Raw genomic sequence first — 20,521 nt, forward strand, 5'->3', positions numbered from 1 at the left:
GGGTCTGGGGGTCCTTGGCAAGTTGAATGTGAGTCTTTGTGGCCTGGCAGCCAGGAGGGCCAGCCGTGTCCTGGGGTGCATCAGGCACAGCATCGCCAGCAGGGCAGGGGAGGGGATTGTCCCGCTCTGCTCTGCACTGGGGTGACCTCACCTCGAGTGCTGGGGGCAGCTTTGGGTGCTACAGTATAAGAAAGATACTAAATTATTAGACAGTGTCCAAAGGAGGGCAACAAAGATGGTGAAGGTCCTTGAGGGGAAGCTGTATGAGGAGTGTCTGAGGTCACTTGCTCTGTTCAGTCTGAAGAAAAGGAGACTGAGGAGAGACCTCATCACAGTCTGCAACTTCCTCAGGAGGGGCAAAGGAAGGGCAGACACTGATCTCTTCTCTGTGATGCCCACTGACAGGACCCAAGGGAATGGCCTAAAATTGTGCCGGGGAGGTTTAGGTTGGATATTAGGAAAAGGTTCTTCACCCAGAGGGTGGTTGAGCACTGGAACAGCTCCCCAGGGAAGTGGTCACAGCACCAGCCTGACAAAGTTCAAGAAGCATTCGGACAGTGCTCTCAGGCTCATGGTGTGATTCTTGGGGCTGTCCTGTGCAGGGGCAGGAGTTGGACTTCAGTGATCCTTGTGGGTCCCTTCCAACTCAAGGTATTCTATGATACTGTGGTCAAGACCAATAATGAATACTAGGATGGACTGCTCTACAAACAACACTATTTATCAGGGTTACAAAGTCAGCCACACTCTAATATTACAAAAATCTGAGATTGTACTTTTATCTACCACTTTCAATGAATATAAATTCATAGATTATGCCAAGGATCATCTCTAAAGTGCACGTGTGAGAGAAGTGACCTTGGTTTTTTATTTAAACATAACTAATTCTAATAGAATTTAAGCATCGAACAGTTATTTTTTTTTCTGAGAGTGTGATCTAAACTAATCTGTAAAATATATACTAAAAGACACTTTGAATTCCCGTATCAATAGAAGCTCATTTCCAGAATTCTTAAGCTTTTGAATAAAGAAAATAATCAAATCATGTTAAATAAAAATACCATATCATAAGGTATATATCACAATGCAATCTTTAAAAAAATCAAAAAATATCTAGCCAAATTATTTGTGTGCCTTTTAAAATGTTGCCTCATATCTTAGAAAGCACTGGAATGAGTTAGTACTTCCATACAGAAAAGTTCTGTCACTGGTGGGGCCTTGCATCATTCATCACTTTCTTTTTTTTACCATGGAAAACAAGAGGTACGGAGGGTTAATTATCAGGAAAGGATAAGTGTAATGCTCCAAATAACAAAGAGATGGAGCATGTGTTGATGAAATATGTACTGTGTATTAAACATGTGCAGCCAAACTCAGGCCTAGCAGCAAGCAAAATGTTTTTAACTTTGAGCAAAAGAAATAGGTTATAAATCCAGTTAGTGAGTCAAAAAAACCCCAAAAACCACAACAAAAAACACTATTAAAAACTGTATTAAATTAAATGTATTAAATTGTCACTGTAAGAATTAAACTAGCTGATGAAACATAACTCTTGTACATGAGAAAATCCATCAGCCAGCCTGACAGCCCAAACAATAGTGCTTTCTGACTAAGTAGGACTTATCTCTAATTGGGGTCTAGTTTCTCTTGAATTCCATTCAAGATAGAAGTCAGAAAATTTGGTAACTTGAACTGGTAAACTCCCATTTTGGAGGCCAAAGACATATCACCATAATGACAACTGCCTGAGAATGTCTCCCTCAGCCTGCAGCCCTATAGATAGGTATTCTGTAAAGTATTTCTAAATTGTGTTTCTATCAAAGCTTTTTCTCATTTGCTTCTTGGGAAAGGTATGTATTCTATTCTTCTAAGGTTTATCCAACTAATGATTAATACCCAAGGAGAGAAAAATAATCCATAACTGATTTCGTATTGATCATACTGATGTTTGTGCTGCTTATTTAATTATTATAGCCTTTGAAACACAACTAAAACAAAAATTTCCAGGAACTTCATTGAACATGCTCTGACCCTGTAAGTCTCTACCAAGCATTACAGCAGAGCCTCTTGCACAGTCACATTTTCCAAACTATTAAAATGTGTCTGTGTTTGTCTTTGAAATGACGCAATTGTGTCCACTGGAGCCTGCAAGTTTTGAACTGAACCTGTGCAGAAGATGGGGACTGCCCACTGGCCATAGGCAGGTCCAAGTTTCAACAGTGGAGGCAGGTGAATGGCATTGTGAGCAGGCATGGATTTCTTTAACACTACCTGTTCTTCCAAAAGGATGGCTGCAGTTGTGAAAGGTGTTAAAGAACAGGTCTCTGTGTATACTCTTTCTGGTTGCTCTACTGATACAATGCTTATGGACATCAACAGGAGTAACCTGCAGGCTCAAAAGTGGGGAATGTAGTAGTGATAGAAGAATTAGGGCTGTACTTTTATTTTATTTCATTTATTCCTGCTTAAAAATGGGACCTTATCATATTTTTTTTTGAGAACACTTTAACAGATAAATGCAGAACAATACAGGTAGAATCTGTTGGTGGTCATATGTCCTTAAGGATGGAAGGAAGTATTTGCTTGTGCTCTTTGCCAAGTGAAAGGATTGCAAGATTAATCAGTGCCTGCCTGCCTTGGAGGCCTGCTCTTCTCTGTCTGCTAATCTCCCACACCAGTTTGCATTTTAGCTGTGATTTCTACCATATTCATTTTTCTTCCTGTAGATAGTGGTTTCTTTAAAGTCTTAACCATTCCTCTTTGTATAAGCTGCACATTATCCAAGACACAGGCAAAAAGGATCTCTCTTTCTTCATATATGGTAGATACTCAACAAAACAGAGTACATAAGTGCCATTATTTTCCTGTGAGGTTTTTTATGGCAATCACCCTCCTTTTCAAAGACAAACTCAGAGAATGAAGGAGAGGTATTGAAACTACACTTTATCTGTCTGCTGCGAATGATTTAATCTCATACAGTTTATAAAGCAGGGAAAGTTACTATTTAGCTTTCCAGATCTAAAACATGAGAGCTAAACATTTCCTAAATATGAGAAGCAATTTTGGCAGAGAATAGAGGAGAAAGGAATTTTACCAGGTACTGCACTGTCTTTTCCTATTTTCTGAGGTAACTGTAATGAGGTCATTGGCAACCATGTTCTCGGCCACAGAGGGGTTTCTGCCATTTTTATGTGTGAGGAATTGTTTAGAAAACTGCCATTATTTGAAAACTAAGCAGACTGTCATTCTTGCTTTTAAAGCTGTATGCTGTTTAAGCCACTGTCATAATCCACCTGTTTGTCAAATTCTGGGATTGTGTTATGATATCTTTACATACATGGAGATGCCAGAGACTGTGCAAAAATCTCTTTACTTTGCCAAAGCAAATAAATGAAGAAAGTCTCCACGGACAAGGGGTGAGCAGAACAGATGTGATAGCTTTACTTTACATTCGCCTGCCTTGTATATAGGTGCCACATAAGAAATATTGTTTGAGTGTTGTTATACTCAGCCAATAGTCAGCAATAGAAAAGGCTCTTTGAGTATGTGGGCAGCCACATTTAAGTCAGATCAACCCCAACACTGCTGCAAATTATTCAAGATGCTGAAATTTGGGTAATTTACAAATCTCCTTCTGAACTGAGGCATACAAATCAAGCATTACATCACTTGAAAAGGGAATTGCAGTTTCATCCTTGTCATCTTGTGCTTCTACCTTTTTCACCCTAATAAAGTGGGATTTTTTTTCAGTTGAAAAACACAAAAGAGAAGGAAAGAAAAAAGAAGTTGCCAACTGGCTGATTTCCAGTTTGCATGGGTATAACAGAATACAGAATCAGCCCAGTATTTGGCTTTATTTAGAAACATGGGCCCTTTTCCAGATCCCATTAAGACTGATGAAAAATGCACTTCATTGATTTTGCTGACAGTGGATTGAGTCCATTAAGAAAAATTAGTTTGGTGTCAGGATAGCGACAGTTTCTGTGTAAAACAAAGAATGTAAACATTTGTAGACCAAAAGAACGTATTTTCCCAACTTTAATATGAATTCCAAACAAACTTTTTGAAAATTAATTCAAAATTAAGCTAGTGCCTGTGCACAGCTAGGTTTTTTTCACTGAGAAACAGTGCTGGAGGAAATTAATGTGTCTCTTGGTTATCTATCAAGAAGACAGTATTCATAAAGACTGTGACTATCTTCCTGACATATAATTCAGTGTGGCTGCAGTAACTTTAAAGAGAAAACCATTAGCTGTGGTACACTTCATAGAACCATTTCGGTTGGAAAGGACCTCTGAGATTATTGAATCCAACCATTAACTCAGCACTCCCAAGTTCACCACTGAACATCCATGTGTCTTTTAAATACCTCCAGGGATGGTGAGTCAACCATTCCCTGGGCAACTTCACAACCCTTCCTGTGAAGAAAATTTCCTAATTTCCAATCTAAACCTCCCCTGGCACAACTTGAGGCTGTTTCTTCTTCCTGTTGCTTGTTATTTGAGAGAAGAGACTGACCCTCACCTGACTACACCCTCCTTTCAGGTGGTTATAGAGGGCAATAAGGTCTCCTCTGAGCCTCCTTTTCTCCAAGCTAAACATCTGCAGCTTCCTCAGTTGCTTCTCATAGGACTTGTACCTCAGACCCTTCCCCAGCTCCATTGCCCTTCTCTAGACACACTCCAGCACCTCCAAGTCCTTCCCGTAGTGAGGGGCCCAAAACTGGCCACAGGACTTAGAGTGTGGCCTCACCTGCTGTGAGTAGAGGGGGACAGTCACTGCCCTGGTCCTGCTGGCTGCACTATTGCTGATCCAAGCCAGGATGCCATTGGCCTTCTTGGCCACCTGGGCACTCGTTGGCTCATGTTCAGCTGGATGTTACCAGCAGCCCCAGAGTCTTTTGGGCAGCTTTCCAGACACTCTGCTCCCATTCTGTAGCCCTGCACAGGGTTGTTGTGACCCAGGTGCAGGATCCAGAAGTTGACCTTGTTGAATCTCATAAAATCGGCCCATGAGCCAGCTTGTCCATATCCCTCTGTATATCCTTCCCACCTTACAGCAGATCAACACTCACACCCAGCTTAGTGTCATCTGTGAACTGACTGAGGGTGCACTCGATCCCCTCGTCCAGGTCATTGATAAAGATATTAAACTGGGCTGGCCCCAATACTGAGCCCTGGAGAACACCACTGGTAACCAGCTGCCAGCTGGATGGAGCTCCATTCATCACCACTCTCTGGGTTCAGCCAATCCAGCCAGTTTTTTACCCAGAGAACCATGCACCCGTCCAAGCTGTGAGCAGCGAGATTCTCCAGGAGAATGCTGTGGGAAACAGTGTCAAAGGCTTTACTGAATTCCAGGTCAGCAACATTCAGACCCTTTCTCTCATCCACCAAGTGGGTCACTTTGTCAGAGAATGAGATCAGGCTGGTCAAGCAGGACCTGCCTTTCATAAACCCATTCTGGCTGGATGCTAATAGGTTACTTATATCCCACAGTCTTGGGGGAAACAGATAAAGAGCTGGTATTTTCTTTTACTGACACTAAATGGCTAATGTGAAGTTAACTCAAAATGACTGTTTTGCTCTGGGGGAAGAATAGCTGCACATTTGTTATTTAGAGTACCAGGGGGGTCGAATATGCCTTGCACTTACAATTAGAGTCTTGCAGGATGTGCCAGAGTGTGTGACTGCCGTGCTGGGAAATGGCTTTTCCCCTGGTGGAACCAAGGTTGAAGCCACTTATCAGAGTGCCCTTGGCTCACCTCACTTGCAGCATTACCTCTTCATGCGTGTGCAGTGCGTGCCTACAGACAGACATTTGCACAAATATAATTCTTTGGAAAAAGACATACACAGTCCTAAGACCATACAGAAATACAACATATCTGTGCCACTTAGTAATGTCAGTGCAACACCTTAGTGTCCTTTAAAATAGGATTTTCACTTCAGCCACCAGTCAGGAACCACACATCTAAAGAATGTCTTCAATTTGCAGCAGCCTAAGAGTGAAGCCCAAATCACAGCCTGGTTCATACCCATGAATGGAGATCTATACTTGGTCAGAACCAAGGAAATTCCTGAGCTTCTTAAGGAGAGCAAGAATCTATGGACAGATGTATTATGGGAAAGGTAAGACTTAAAGTTTTTTCTCCAGCAAGATGCTGTTCTTATGACACACTGACAGTAATGGCTTTTGAAGACTTAATGCTCACCAAGGCAGTGAAAACAAGGTGAATCTCATGGAAGTCCTGGGGAGATTTAGTAAAGAAAATACTAATAGGAATTTCCCTGCTAGCTCATCTCAGAAAACAAACAAACAAACAGACAGGACTGGGGAGACTCTCTCCCCATCGATGTGGATAGCCTCAGTTATCAAGTCAAGGGAAAAAGGGCATGTATAGGGGCTCCATTTATATTCCAGGGTCTGGTCTGGGAAGACTGATTTTTTTTCCTTTGCCCCTTTCCCCTTTGTTTCCATTTTTTCTTTTTTCTCCTTTTTTTCCTTTTATGTGCTCCCTTCTCCCTCCCCCTACACCCCATAGTTGATTTTTTGTTGGTTTGGTTTTTTTTCTTTTTTCCTTACTGTCTAAATCAGATCCCAGGCAGGGTTTGAGTTCATTCAGGAAATGACAAAACCTGACCTCACTTCTGAGCTGAAACCACTGCTGGGATATATGAGGATTGCAACTCTGTCCCAAGGCAAAGTCAAACAGCTTAGCTTTGTGTGGCTTTCCCCTTTGACAGAGGAAGAAAGCAGTGCTAGCAGAGCTAGCAATCATCTCTTGCTAAACATCAGTGACCAGCAGCACTGTTTCCCAGCAGATCTGGATGGGAGATGCCTGGGTGGACAGAGTTGGGGCTGCTTTGGATGGCTGGATCTCCTTCCACACAATTGACTTGTGGTCAGAGCAGGCCGAGGTGTGGGCGAGGTGTTTTGTCAATCAAATTGCACATGCAACTCGTATTTGGACTGAATCATCAGTAAACATCAGTGTCTAGTTTTACAGAAAAAATACATTTTTTAAATTAAGATTTCTTTATGTGACCTTTTTTCTGGCTAAGCTAATAAAAGGTTTTGGTTACATTTCTTTACACTTTAATGTTTGCATTTGTTTATTTCCCACCATTTTAATAACAAAACTCTTGCTCTGAACTTGTACTGTAAATAGCTGACTGGCAACAAAGTTGTTTTGAAAGACAAGAAAAACAATTTAAAAATCCTTTAATCTATACTGACAAAAATATTCCATAACTAGAGCACGAAGTCCTGGTTCACGTGTACAAAAATACATGTACTAAAAGGGATTTTTTTTTTATTAACTGTGGCTGAGCAAGGGCTGTCCATGCTTTTGAAGAAGTCATCAGGTCTCTTTTTTTGTTTGGTTTGTTGAAAAAATTCACTGGAGCATTTCAGAGATAATGATAACGTGTTGCATAGAGTAATATCAGTTACATCTTTTTCATTCTTAGCAAATCACAGTGATCATCTCAAGATTTCTATGTTTTGCTGTGATCTATATCTCTGCAAAGCTCCAAGCCAAGGTACTTACTAAAGGGAACTGTTCAGTTAATTTTGATATATTTAATAAAATAAACAGCAGAGTTATTGTTACTGGATATAAGTACCCTTATATCCATTTTATGCAAAGGGTACAGTACTTGAAGTAATTTTAATAAGACCATAAAAAAAGGAAGTCACTTCATTTTTGGAGTGACTAACCTAGCTACTGATCTGCAAATTCAGAGAATTGCTATTAATCTGATTAATAGTATTTGTGAAGTTAGCCACATATTTAAAGACAGGAAACAAGACACTGCTGGAACTGTGAACCTGATGCTGGTTCAATTTTATTCAACTATCATGCCAAGAGAGCAAAAGAGGAATGTGAAATTCTAGAAAGGGAAAGGGCATACCATATTTGTTTCATCAAATTGTGTACACCTAAAAGATGAGGTGCTAAGAAGCATACAATATGGGCTTGTCAAAACACACCGAGGCAACCATTCGCTGACAGCGCACTGGCCTGCACTGTAAGTGAATAACGCAGGAGTGAAATCATTTGACTTTAGTAAGGTTGGGTTGTGTTGTCTATCTCAGCATAAGCAAACAAGGAAATGTGGTCTAGTTCGAACCTTATTAGTGCTAATTCAACCTCCTTACCATCAGCTCCTACCTCAATATAACACCACAGTTTGTTCCCTCTCCCCTAGGCAGTGTTTCTAATGCCCAGTGCTGTTCAATCACCATTCAACCTTCCTAGTTTGTGACTGCCAGCCTAAACATCTAACTTAAGCAGTGTAACTCATCTCCTTTATGCCTGTTGTCTAAAACTGTTTTATCTAGAGGTCCTTAATTCCAGTCGAGGCTTCACTGATGAGCCCACCCAGGCAGTTTGGAACTGAGTCCCCCATGCTGGCAATGGGTGAGAGAGCCCTGATATCTCCCACATGCTCTGCATTAGTGTTCAGGCCCTCAAGCAAGACTCAGAGAGTGGGATTGGATAGGCTGACAGTAGTCATTAAGATTAGATTAGAGCGGGTGCTGAGAGGCTGGACTGGAAACTCCATAATAGGAATAGAGAGAGGAATATAGTGAGATCATAGTGACTGAAGCAGAGAGTAAAGCAAGGACAGCTTGTGTGGTAGACAAGGTCCAAGCAATCTGAGGTCAGACAGCTTGGGGTATGTGCCTGAGATCTATAGATGGAAAGGCATGAAACTGCTCTGGACAGCAAGATGCTGTGTTTGCATCACACCATACTGTAGCATACCACTGCAGCATGGCAAAACATTCAAAAGGAGGCTGAATGGCAGCAAAATGTCTCTTGTAATCTATTTTTCCTGAGTTTCATAGCTGAGGAGTGCAACTGCAGCACTGATAGTATTTATTCCTTGTGTGATTTTGAGACTATCTGCCTCAGATGTATTTTATTTATACTATCACCTTTCCATCAGAAAACATCACCCTCAGTATCTAGGCCATTAAGTAACCAGTAAATAATGTCAGTAATTAAGACCCTCCAGATTCTCACTGGCTGTAAGGAGCTAGATGAGATGAGCCATCAGAAAAGAGGCCTCCCTGGGTACTGGTGAACATTAATGTTATAAATGTTGTAAAACCCATTAGAGATACACTTCTGCTATCCTTGCTGCTACCAGCTATATATAGCGACTACAGTGGCTGTCCCTAAAGTCACTGTCCAGTTTGCTGACATCTTTACTGGTTCATTATGTTGGTATATGATCCCATGACTTGGTCTCAGCTTTTGGTTCACATGCCAGTCATGAAGAGATTGACCAGGTCCTTCGTAAGTGTGGTCTCAGCAGATTCTGTGGCCTTTTGCTGGTGAGCTGCACATCCAGCAGCAAGGGACTCTAATGAGATGGAAAACAGCTTCTAGAGGCTCCTCTCTGAGATGTGCTCAGGGCAGATTCAGAGTTTCATTCTCCTAGTCACTGGAAAGCAGAATAGTTACTGTCTGGTCTGTCTCACTGGAAGTCTGCATGTTTGGATCCAGATGTTGGCATGCTAACCTAAGATCTTTCTTCACAAACTTACTGGGCAGACCACAGGAGAAGGAGGGTAGGATCAGAATAAGGATTGAAAATCACTTCTATTTGTGAATCTGAGTTGAGTTTAGGTTATGAAACAAGAAAAATAGGGAAAAAATTGAAAAACTGGGGCAAGTACTTCTGGACATGTACTGCTAATCAGAAGAAAACAGTGTCATAAAGACATTGGGGAATCCCATGGGATTTCTGGCTATTATCTACCCAGTCTTTCTGCCCTGTGGGAATTTATTTCTTGGAGCAGAGCCATAATGCTAGACTGGACAGTTGCAACAGCCAGTCTCAGACTTTCTCTGCAGTCTGACAGTTCCTCTCTGCACCCAAGCTTCCCCGTATTCTATCCCTAATCTTGGAGTGGCAGGGCAGCAGTGCCCCTTGTTCTAATATACTAAGGTCTATGTACTTTCACAATGGTATTAAGAAATCCCCTGAGTTGAAAACAGTTGGAATTTAGAAAGATATTTGGGTAAAAAGTAACATCTGCTTGTCCTGTCCATACTCTTCCCTAGGCACCTGCCTGTGGCCATCAGTGCAGACAAAATGTTGTTTTATGGGGCCCAGTGGTCTGAAGTAGCATGGCTGCTTTTATGAAGTCATTTGATAATCTTCATCAAATATTTAATGACTGCATGGTCTTTGTATGAACACTACTGAATTCATTCTGCATACAGCAAAACTGAATGGTACTTTGACAAAATATATCTGTCTGGGCAGAAAAACCGCAGTCCTAATCTTTTAGGTGCTCAGAACTGGATATTTTCATTTAGTCTGGCATTGGGAGTCACTGCAGGATCTATGATTTTAACTGCTATGTTCAAGATAAGTGCTAACATAAAATACAGATCATTAATCAAAAAAATCATTTCAACACACACTTAAGGATGTGAATAATTACACTAAAGGGAATGGCTCTGCTGACTGGCCTGAGTTGATATAACAGTGAACCTATGCAAAGGCAAAAATGTAACAGTAATCAGATGCAATCTGGAAATAAGAATGTATTTTTTCTAGCATAAAAAATAGTTCTCTTCAGCAACACTGATGTCAGATCCACTAGCATGTATAAGTCTCTCTTACCTCAAGACAGGAAGGATAATGTCTTAGATGAGAGAAAATTATGTTAAGGATGCATTAAGAGGTCACTATGTTCTTTAATATCAAATGACCACCCATACTAAAACCTCTTGCATCTCTGTTTACAGTTAGACATTCAAATAAAAAAAATAAGCAGTTCAGCACAGTTTCTTGAAGTTTCTTGAAGTGCTAGACTTTTAATATTGATGTAAGGTATGTAATTTACCCTGTACATTTCAGGCATAATGTGTAAAATACTTGTTTCCATAACAAACTGTCCTTTTTGGATGAATGGGATATTTCTACAGGGATTTCTGGGTAGCATATTTTTGGAAGTTTCTACTTTGGAAATTATTAGTTGCTATGATAATTTCTGAGAAACCATGAAGTGTAATAACTAGGCACCAAGTATATAATTATTATTACTCTGAAGTGTGTTTTTCAAACCAGAAGGACATGGCCTTTCTTCTGTGCTTAATTGTATTCAAGCCTCTGAGAAGTATGCTCAGCTAAGAGGGTTCATATAACAGTTATTGTTCCAACGCCTGATTTTGTCCAACATTCCTATTCTCAAAAAATATCTCCTTAAATAGTGTGTCACATACCTACGTTGGTGCCTCAGGCACCTGTCCTTCTTTTTGAGTTCATTCATTCTCCAGGACTTCCACTGCTGTACAGGTAATGGTTCTACTACATTTCACAGTCCTCATTTCACTCCTTACCCAAACAATCAGCAGGCAGGCATTGCTAGTTCTCCTCATTTTCTGAAAGAAAATAGCAGAGCTTTAATTCCACGGTAAATTTAAGAGTGCCTTTTAGGATCTCCTAAGGCAGATCCTTTAACATGCATGGATCCTTCACACTGGTGTGAAAACCCAGACATTCTCTCAATTACTATGGTAGTGTCCCTTTTCTGAATTGCTAAATCTGGATGAGGGGACAGATTCTAAAGTTCAGACATATATGTCAGCACAAATATAGAGAATATCAATTTTTTAGACTAAGAATCAAACTAAGCCCTTAGAGTGAGATTCTGCTGAAATAGGTCTCTTAAAGGTAGAAAGAATCTGTTTTCTTTAGGTAGGGGTTTTGGGGCTCATGTCCAGTTTGGAATTGGAGCCTGGGATAGGTGCAATTCATTATAACACCATGCCAGCATGCTAAAAGTGTTCCAAAGACTGCAACTGAGCATCTTGTGGGTTGTAAGAAATTTGCCCTACGGGCCTTTGGCACCATATGTCTAGCAGGTAGCTGACAGCTGTTCAGACTGAGTGCAAATCAAGAAGAATTTAAGTAAAGAGCAACTACTACAGTAAAGCACATCAGCAGTGTGATTTAGGTAGAATACATATGCTATGGTGGGCAAAAAGGAAATCTGAATGTGATATTGCATGCTGTCCTCGCTTTTGTCCTCAGGAACATCTAGATACCTTTCCAAAATAGTCAGCCAGGAGAAATACTGAATCGTGCTTAAAACTCTTATCAGATGGAATTGCCATGTGTCCAACAAGGCACCTGTCTCTTCTTTTTATTATGTAAGTAGAGGAAATAAAGACAGGTACTTAATTTTGTATAGCACTTTGCATGCAATAAGTGCCTTTAGAAAGTGTTTATGTGGCAGAAAGTATAGAAGGTGTTATTGAATGACATCTCAATAATAACTGTCTTCCTGATTCTTTTCAAGGTCAAGCTATATTCTTTATCAATTTGTATAGATATAGTTGTGGCGTAGTTATTCATGAGGCATACAGTTCATGCCTGTAGCATGTTGATAAGAATTACTAATCATGCATTAACTCTTCACTAGTCATTTACATCTACCATTTATGCATGAACAAACACTGCCTTTAAGAACTTTGAAGCTGACAGGCTAATCCTTTTCACCACTGACTTGTATCTCAATTCCTCAATGACAGTATAATCCACAAAAGAATCCACAGTGGCACTAAATGTGTTCAGCCAATTAATTACACCATTTGATTGAGACATAGAGGTTAAATGAGAGCATATGAGTTAAATGTGGATGCAGACAAATAGGTATCTTTTTATTTAATTTTTTTTTCTCACAAAACTGGTGTGACAATCTCAACTTTCTAAAATATTATCTTACAGGAAGAAAATGAGCCTCTGTAATTTTCAAGAGACATTTAGTTGTTTTTTTAACACTATTATAGGTATATAATTGTGTTCAAAACTTTTTTAAAGTTATTAACACTGTGAGTGTTATAATGTGCAACAAGAGTTTAAAGTCTTTAAAAATTTTAAAGTTTAGGGGAGGAGGTTGGGCAGGAAAAGGATAGGAATGGGTAAGGGTAAAGAAGAATACAGAAGACCCTCCTGTTGAGTCACAAGTTTTAGAGTAGACCCTCATGCTAAACTGAGCCTGACCTTTACCAACAGTTAGTGCCTGAAAGCTCAACAGCCATTAACCTTAACAGCACTTAAATTTAACAGCACTTAATCTGTAACTTAGGATCAACAACTTAACGAAGGATTCATATAGAATTTGCTATAGCACAACAGTAACTCACCTACAGGCCTAACTTACTTTCAAATCTAAAGTACTTAAGAATCTAGGTGAGCAACATTCCTAGTAATTTGCTACAGCATATTCACACTTGCATGCACAGACAGAGTCTGTACAAGGTACTTGTGAAAAATTACCCTTGAGTTCAATGAAGTAATAATTTCAGATGCCTTTGCATCTTCTCAACAGGCACAGGGTTGAACCTCGGGGAGCTGGGGTATGAGCCCAGGATCCATCGTCATGGTTCAGTGATCCTCTGCACAGAGCAAACTCAAGAGTTCACTGGCTCTGAGAGCTGTCCCAGGCAGAGGGAGGTCACTGGTCCCAGCTGCTGTGGTCTGGGAGAGCTCAGAGGGTCTCACTTTGGGCTGCTGTTTTTAGGATCACAAGAGAAGTGGCTTTAGTCATAGTAATCTTCCATCTGGGCCACAATTCAGGTCAGAAACTTTCTTTGAAAATTTGATAATGAAAGTATTATCCCACTTGGGTTGTTGTTCAGACAAGAAAAACAAGTTTCCACGGCTGTTTGTTACAGTCCAGGTGGTCATTAGACAGTACTAGTTCCTGGGAGCAGTGTTCCTGATAAGCTCCAGGTGCACCTCCTCAAGGCGGGGGCCTAGGGAGTGTTTCGGGGATTGTAGTGTGGCCAGGGCTGGGGGAGTGGTGTGTGCACCACCGCACAGGGCAAAAAATCTTGAGGTCATACAAACAGCTTGACAGTGGTTTGCACGTGGAGATCTGTCAGCAAAGGCATAGCTACATAGTAAATGTAAGCAATAAAATGCATAAGGCTGCAAGGAACATGTTTTCAGCATCTTGTATGATCTTGATTTTCTATAAATCCATGACAGCAAGTAGACATGTGGCTGCTTCCTGTGAAGTACAGGCATTATGAATATGGTCATGTCTATTATGATCAATGTATGCCATTGCTGTTTTGAGAAGCTCTGTATCTATCAGATACATAAAGCCTAACATATATATATATATATATATACTTACCAGCATTAACATGTTTGATGAGGCACAGGTTTCTAATAATTTTCTCATTTAATTTTAATGAGACATTTCACTCTGTGTGCAGCTCTCTCAAAAGTCTTAATTTTAGAGCCTCCACCAAGGCATAGTAGTCTGAATTTTCCAGTCAGATTTGCCAGATCAACCCTGTAAGGATCATCTGTCATACTCAGTATCTGTAAAGGAGAGAGAGATGAGGGAACTGGAACATTAAGGAGGACAGACTATAATATTCTTCATCTGATGGTTCATCTGTTTGCTATTTTGTTTGCTGCTGGGTTTGCTGCTTCAAATTCCTGTATCTCAAAATGAAAGGAAAATCATTAGTCTTCATTTTAAAGAAACAAAATCAGGTTACTTCCACAGTTTTTGTGCCAGATGGGAGGAACCTTTCATACCAAATACCTATTTTGTCCCTATTTCCTACAATGACCTGAGGATGTATACCCCTTTTTACAATAATAGAGAAGGAAGGAAGAAGAAAGAGTTATCATCCTTTGGAAATCAGTCTTTTTTAGGTGCCCTGTAAATCTCTAAACCTTCGGGGTGATCACCATAGCCATCAAGATGATTGAATTCAAGGTGATTGAAAAAAACCTTTTTATAATTACAAAGGTTGCAGAATATGAAATCTTTTCTAAAATTGTGTTTTCTAATTGTGTGAATTAAATCAAATTAATGTATAAAAAACCCAAGTTTGGTGAGCATTGAAACTAAGGAAATATGATTTTCATTTGATTTGGGTCTTCTGTCTCCCTGGCTTTTTAACTGAATTAATCTGAAAGCCAATGCATGGGTTCTTGTGTTAACAGAAATTTAAAAATATATATTTGCTTTCCTGAAAAAAGCTTGGTAAAGGCTCTAATAAAATTTGGTCAGCTATTTGACATTAGAAGTTCTGGTTTTCAGTCATAATTCCTCCTCTAGAAAAGTAGATGCTTTATGAATTATATATTTTTGTGACTAAAGAACTTGTAATCACTTTTTCCTAGGTGGTTTTTCTGATGTCTAGTGACCACTCAGGCCAGTCTGCTTGTTCTCCTACTTTTCTTCCTTCTGCAGGAGCATTATCTTAATCTGTATTTTAAGACAGGTGCCTTTACAGAATACACAGGACTAATCTCTGAGTCCTCTGCCTTTTTTTTTTAAATGTTATTGTTATTATTTTAAATGCTGTATCAATCACTTGAAAAAAATACCCCAGAAGTTTGAAACAAGCTATTTGAAATATATACAGTGTTATTACACAAAATTCAATACCTTAATGAGACTTAAAAGAGCAATAAACCCAAAGAAATTCTCTTATACAGCTGCAAAGTATCTTTTGTGTGATTGAACAGCAGAGCTGGACCTTCAGATATGCATGTTCTACTACTGCAGACTAAAGACACAATTAATGTCCCTGGGCTGATCACAAGGAAATGTCTTGTTACATTTTGCATTTGGTTTACACAACTATTTTCTAGGGAATATTGTCTAAGATCAGGAATTTATGGGAATTGCTCCTGAATTAGACAATTTAACATGGTCAGATAGTTCCAACTCTGGACAAGGCAGCAATTGCAAGCAGAGGAAAGATAGTTAAGTCTACCTCTGCCCTCTGAAATACAATGAATATTGAGACAGACGTGTGTCTGTCCCTATACATTCATTTACTAGTAAAACTTAGATATCATTCACTCCTCTTCAATAGAATCTCTGAAATACAAACCAATGTGACCAAAACCAATCAGCAGAAGCTGGACCGTTACTCATGATCAGCTGGCTTGGTGGTAGAAGGCTCTCTCATGAGACTGTTTTCTCCATTTCTTCCCATTTGGGCATTGCCAGCTCAGTTGGCACTGCAATAGGACATTTGAACAGTGTGCAGGCTGTCCTCCAGAGTCTTGCATTAATGACAGCTCTGGCTTCCTCTTGCAAGTGTGGAGTGAGGGGGTGGAGTGATTATTCTGTCCCTGCTGGCCTGCCAAGACGATGCTGCCAGGTAGGAAAGCAGTTGTCTGTGACCTTGGACAGCTTCTATAGTGTGAGAGGCAGAAGAGGCCTTTTCCTATAGAATCTTCACTGCATTGCCCTGTATCAGGAAGCTCTTGCCAATGCCTATACCCGATGGATCGAGATGGATCCTGCTGCCCAAAGTAAGCTTTCTTCTTCGCTCCCTTCTGGATTGGATTTGCCCCAGTCCTGGTTTTCCTGAGTCTGTAGCAAGTGCTCTAAGCTAACAGGGTTAGGAGCACGTTAACTTTAGAAGAACTGAAATAATAGTAAAACATCTGGGTCATGAGAAGTAATGTAGTGCAGGTTTGGGTAGAGCTCTGCTTAAAAGGCAAATGAACAGAAGTGGCAAGGATGGAGGGAGCAAGTGAAAAATGAAATCAAATGTTTCTGGAGATAAATGGCAGCAGCTCTGTGTCCCCAGCAATGGGGAATAAAAGAAATTATGAGGAAATGCAGGCAGCAATTAAGAAAAAATCCTTCTGCCTGGGAGCAGTGGAAACCTGACAGGTCAAGGCAGAGGATGAGCACCCTGTCGGTCAGGCTTTCCAAGCTTCTGAAAAGCATCCTGTGGGCTTTGATGGAAGAGATTGCCCTTAGCAGTGGGGTGGAGGCTCCAGAACCTGCTCCATGGTGCCACCATGTCTGGCTGGCAATGGATGGGGGCCATGGTGGGACAAGGGCAGCCAGGCCAGGGCAGCTGGTAGAGGCAGATCAGGCTCACAGCAAGTCAGGACAAAGAGCTGGTGTCACTGCTGTGGCAAGTGGAGGGTATCCAGCCAAAATATCTAACTTTGGTTGTTGCCAAAAGTTGAAAACACTTGCAAAAAACTCTTTTGCTTAAGGAGAAGAGAAAAACTAACTCTCTCCTTTTTCTTTTTAAAATGTATTTTGTCCATGCATTCCCCTGCCAGGAAACATGCCTATGGGAGGTTGGGGCTGACCTGCTTTTGATTCCCCTTTCTTCATGGGAGAGCCTATCTCAGGATGAACAGCCTCTGTGGGACTTGGTCAGGTTGGGTTGAAACAGGAACTGTTCTGGTTTGGGCTGCAACATATACTTTTGTTTTTTTTAATGTGGTTTCTTGGTATTAGAAAACAACCAACTGTGCAGCCCAGCATGTGCTGTGACTGACTGTTGGAGGAGTGATTCCTTTGCTGAAGCTCACATGGAATGTTGTGAATTGAGGGGGGTTTTACAGCTTTGGGGTACTAACCACCCAAGAACAGGTCCTGGGATCTTCCCTGCCAGCAGGGCTGGGGCTCTGCACCTTCTGAGACGTGCCAGCTTCTCCTGTGTGTCCCAATGCATGGGGGCAAGCCCCAGTCAGGCTTGCTGCAGTTGGAAGAAAAAGTTGGAGTTTCCTAACAGAAAATAGTTGTGAATTTAATCATCAGCCTTCTCCACTGCAATGTGCTTCCTGGTGCCATGTTCCCTTCTGCAGATGTGTGGGTGAGGGACAAATATGGAACTGGAAGCCGGCATGGGGGCTTGTGGTGTCTCAGTTCTGCATGGGCAGTTCTGCTCCAGAGCCAGCCCAGGCATGTGGCTTAACTGCAGCCTGCCTGGCTGAGGAGATGGAGGCTGTGAAGAGTGAAACACTGGGAATTGCCATCCCAGCTGAAAGTGGAACCCGGAAGGAGCTGCCATTCTCTCATGTGCCTGATGTTGTGGCAGGCACAGGGAAGCTGCCAAAGCAATTGCCCCTGTCCTCCAGGCACTCCCCAGCTTGCAGGTGAACGATGACCTGGAAGTGATGCCGAGCCCCAGCACATGTGGGACAGGACAGCAAAACTGAGATGGAGGGGAGGAGAGGGTAAGGGAGGGGAGGAGCATTCCTTGGGGTGTGGTGGGTGCTTTGGGCTGGCAGAGGCTGGGGAGCTGGCTGGGACCCCAGGGGCTGCTGCCCACGACTGGTCCCTGCCTTGCCCCAGCATGAGGTGTTACAACATGCGTTGCTTCAAAGAGGCTGCGATAGAAAAATACTTTTGCTAAGCTCTTCTCAGGAAAAAGAAACTGTCTTTGAACAAAGTCATGAAAGAAAGGTTACTGGCAAGTGTGGCATAGAGCCATAGAGCCTTATCTGTTCCTTGGGTAAGTTTTTGGTTTGGAGAGGAAACATTTCCAGGGGAGAGTATGACCTGTGGCAATTGCTAGTTTATTCCGTGGGTTTGTACCTAGAAAACAAAGACCTTGCCTGTGAGTTCAGCTGTGTTGGGACTTACAGGCACTCTACGGTGGATGCAGTAGCACATACAGCAACATCTTAGGAGTCCAAGACAGAGTCTAACCTTCCCATACTCAGCAGTCAAAAAAAAATTTAGGTGGAGGGCCCGTTCTGGTCCTCCTATACTGCTGCCTTTGTCCCCAGACAGCTGGAGCCCAACCTGCCTGCTCAGCTTAACATTTGTGGGCAGGGAGCTCATTGGAAACAGCTCAAAACCAGCTGCTCCTTCACATCTCACTGTGACAGCTCAGGAATGTGGGGAGAAGGAATGAGTGGAGAAGCAAGGAGGGGACTGAGGAGAGAAGCCATAGCTGCTCCCCCAGCTGCAGGAGGGGAATGAAACCAGGGTGTTGGAGGGAGGCCCAGGCCGTTCCTGGGGTTTGTTAGGTGCTGCATTACCCCCTGTCTGGCTTCCTGAGCCTCAGCTGCAGTTCCCACCATCCCTCAGGTTTCACCTTCTCTCTTTTCATCATGAGCTCCTGGCCTCAGCTGCTCTATGGATGTTCCTCAAATTGAGGAAATCCCACCTTCTCTTTTTACTGCCACAGGGACCACAAATGCAGCAAGTGTTAGTGCTGGAGCTCTGTCGCATAGGATGCTCTTTTCTGACCAAATCATGCCTTTCCTTCCCCCCCCACCCCATCCACTTTAAAGCTCCATTGGCTTTAACATAAGCTAGCCCCAAGCAGGGCTGTGCCGTGGTCCTGCTCTACAGCACTATCTCGGAGGGGGGAACAATCAATCCTCAAATGGGGTCTGCAACCTACCTGCTTTTCTGCAGGGGTCTCTGAAGGTAGGAATCCCCATCCCTGTGGGACAGCAGTTCCATGTGCCTTGTCCTCGGCGTTTGGGAGAGGGAGGGCGAGGTTTTAGTAGAAAAATGCTGGCAGTGATGGAGAGGTGCTGCTGCATGCACAAAGTGTGCATACTAATGTCTGAGTTCAACCACCCTGAAATTTTTTAAATCCCTCTTAAACTAGGTAGTCCTCACTACATGCTGATGGCAGCACACCTTTTCCTTTCCTTGCTAGCTTTCAGTGTGTGTTATGTGAAGGTTCTCACATGGGCTCATCCTGTGACATGCCAAGCCAGAGCATGTGGCAACTCAGCCATGTCCTACTATCACCTGCATCCAGAGGCCAGAGAGGAATGACTTCCACTCTCATGGCCATATCTGGAGAGCATCAGCAATGCTAGGGTTATCTCTCTGGCTGCTTGTGGGACAAAAAAAAGAGTGAAGGAGGGGGTCCTCATCCCAGGAAGCTGGGCCTATGCCTTGGCCCTACATCAGCTTGGACCTGGTAGGTGCATCTGTGCTCTTGCCAAGATACAGTGGTGGGGAGTGAAAGGTGTGCTGTCAAATTCTCCCTGCCCACCCTGGTGTCCTGGGCTGCCTCCTGCCCCTTCCCTGGGCCTCTCAAGGGGCTGCTGGAAGAAGAGACTGATCCTCACCTTTATACAACCTCTTTTCAGTTAGTTGTAGAGAGCAGTAAAGTCTTGTCTGAGCCTCCTTTTCTCCAGGCTAAACACACCCACCTCTCTCAGCTTCATAGAACTTACTATCCAGACCCTCCACCAGCTTTGTTGCCCTTCTCTGGACTCACTCCAGCACCTCAATGTCCTTCTTGTAGTGAGCGGCCCAAAACTGAACACAGGATTCAAGGTACAGCTTCACCAGTGCTAAGCACAGGGGGACAGTCACTGCCCTGGTGCTGCTGGCCACACCATTGCTGATACAGGCCAGGATGCCATTGGCCTTCTTGGCCACCTGGGCACAGCTGGCTCATGTTCAGCTGCTGTTGACCAGCGTCCCCAGGTCCTTTTCCACTGGGCAGCTTTGGAGCCACTCTGCCTCCAGCCTGTAACCCTGCACAGGGTTTTTGTGACCCAGGTACAGGACCCAGCACTTGGCCTTGTTGAACCTCATAAAATTGGCCTCGGCCCATGATCCACCGTTCTACTAATCTGTGCAAGACTGTACTGCCTCTTCCTCATCCTACTCAGCCCCTCTCCACTAATATTCTCTTGTTCCTGCCAACTGTAGTAGGTATCTCTCAACACCACCATCGAACGCATTCTCCTCCCGCCAGAGACCAGGAGATGCTTCT

At 42.4% G+C, this 20,521-nt stretch overlaps 1 long non-coding RNA gene across 3 annotated transcripts in view; it reads right to left on the minus strand.

Annotated features, from left to right (window-relative positions):
* LOC108449326 overlaps positions 1-20,520 on the minus strand; it is a 37,187-nt gene extending 16,667 nt beyond the window's left edge. For 2 of the 3 annotated variants that reach the window (XR_001865484.1, XR_001865485.1), the window contains exons 1-3: positions 19,181-20,514; positions 14,176-14,366; positions 11,252-11,410 (exon numbers count right to left, since the gene is read on the minus strand). This is a non-coding gene — a long non-coding RNA (uncharacterized LOC108449326). Of the gene's footprint in view, positions 1-11,251; positions 11,411-14,175; positions 14,367-19,180 lie in introns of all 3 variants that reach the window. The other variant, XR_001865486.1, reaches the window with a different exon arrangement.
* Position 20,521: the final 1 nt, after the last annotated feature.

Source organism: Corvus brachyrhynchos, unplaced genomic scaffold (assembly GCF_000691975.1).
Source record: "Corvus brachyrhynchos isolate BGI_N302 unplaced genomic scaffold, ASM69197v1 scaffold249, whole genome shotgun sequence".
NCBI classification, from domain to species: domain Eukaryota; kingdom Metazoa; phylum Chordata; class Aves; order Passeriformes; family Corvidae; genus Corvus; species Corvus brachyrhynchos.